Genomic DNA, 1,997 nt, shown 5'->3' on the forward strand with positions numbered 1-1,997 from the left:
TGTATCCTTTAGATGGTCTGTTTCACTTTTATTCTTAAGTGTCACACTTTACATTCTACGATAATCTTTAAATTGCTTCAAGACTTTTTGAAACAAAGAGGGTATAGTGTCTACTAAAAAAATATGAGTTTCATATTAGAATAGCTGTATATGTAATTTTGTATTGCATATTTTAATGTTCATGATGATAAATTGTAAACTAATTTATGAGTATCTTATATAGAAGATCAACCAATCTCTTTACATTATAGGGTCATAATAATTTTACTGCTATTTTTAATCTAAAAATCTTAGATTTGAGCAAAGATTTTTAAAAAATCATCAAACTTCGTCTGTCTTTTTGATGAAATGGAGTAAAACTTGAGAACAAATAATTGAGGAAACAGTTAAAAATGGCTCAGTTGTACAGATCCAAATGCTCTTAGCTTGCTATCAAGGTTTCCCACTGAAATTTTTTCCATTACCTGTCATCAAGAAGAGGAGAAATATGGTTCCTATAAATTATGTTGCAGAGCAATTGCAGTAGAAAAATGGCAGCCATTATTTTATCAAATTACTTTTTATCTACAAGACTACTCTCCTTGCTGCCATGGTATTGTAAATTAGGTGCTAATATTTGAAGGAGGGAGTTGTTACTTGGTTTCTAATCTCTACTTCTATCACTGACAAAATAACTTTGTCTTCTAAGTAAACTCCATAAGACTCCATTGAGTACTTTCCAGTCTGGGATGCTGTATGTGTACGTTGCTAATACATTCTCTTGATAAAAATCAATTTAAAGGAAGATTTCATTTCATTAGTATTATGAGACTATGAGTTATCCAAGAAGTATTATTAACTAATAATAATGGTTAATTTAGCATAGAGTATCTAAATCTCTTGATATCCCAACTTCCAACCAAATGTACTTCACTGAAGTATTAATAAAATTGGAAATTTCAGCATAGACTTCTATTTGTTTCAGAGTTTGTCATAAATATCACTTGCCTATGGATGGGGTTGTGATTGGTGGAAAGAAAAAAAAAACAATACTTGTTCAGGATGTGTTAGGTGTTTTATCTTATTCAATGCTCACAACTCAGCATTCTATAGGTATCCAGTAGCTCTAAGTATTATTAGACTCATTTTTTAGATAAGCAAACTTTTGCCAATGCAAATCATACAGCTTCAAAGAAGCAGACTCAAGATTTCTCAGATTCTAAGGCTATGTTTTTATACTTCCTGTGTGGGTCAATTTGGACTGTTATAAAAAATCACCATAGACTGAGAGGTTTAAACAACAAAAATTTAATTCTCACAGTTCTGGAGGCTAGACTTCTGAGATCAGGGTGCTAGTACAGTCAGGTTCTGGTGAGGTCCTTTTCTGGGTTGCAGACTGTCTTCTCATCATGTCCTCACATGGTGGAAAGAGGGAGAGGGAGTTCTCTGGGGTCCCTTTTATAAGGCCACTGATCCCATTCACAAGGGTTCCAGCCTCATGACCTAATCACCTTCCAAACCCCCAGCTCCTAATACCATCACACTGGGAGTTAGAATTTTAACATGTGAATTTTGGGGGGACACAAACATTTAGTCCATTGCACTATCCCATATCATTCTCATACATCTTGCATATGGAGAACTATGGGAAAGACAAGGATAATTATGCTTCCTTAGGGTGAAGAGGAGTGGATTGAACAAGGCTTTAAGAAGGTATAATGAACCCAGATATAAAACTATCCTCATATAGCCATCTAATCTTTGACAAGGCAGACAAAAACATACACTGGGGAAAAAAATCCTTATTCAATAGATGGTGCTGGGAAAACTGGATAGCCACATGCAGAAGACTGAATCAGGACCCACACCTTTCACCTCTCACAAAAATCAACTCATGCTGGGTAACAGACTTAAACCTAAGAAGTGAAACTATTAGAATTCTAGAGGAAGATGTTGGAAATACTCTTCTAGACATTGGCCTACGCAAAGAATTTATGAAGAAGACCCCAAAGGCAATC

This window comes from Propithecus coquereli, unplaced genomic scaffold (genome assembly GCF_000956105.1).
Source record: "Propithecus coquereli isolate 6110/MARCELLA unplaced genomic scaffold, Pcoq_1.0 Scaffold32, whole genome shotgun sequence".
Taxonomy (NCBI): domain Eukaryota; kingdom Metazoa; phylum Chordata; class Mammalia; order Primates; family Indriidae; genus Propithecus; species Propithecus coquereli.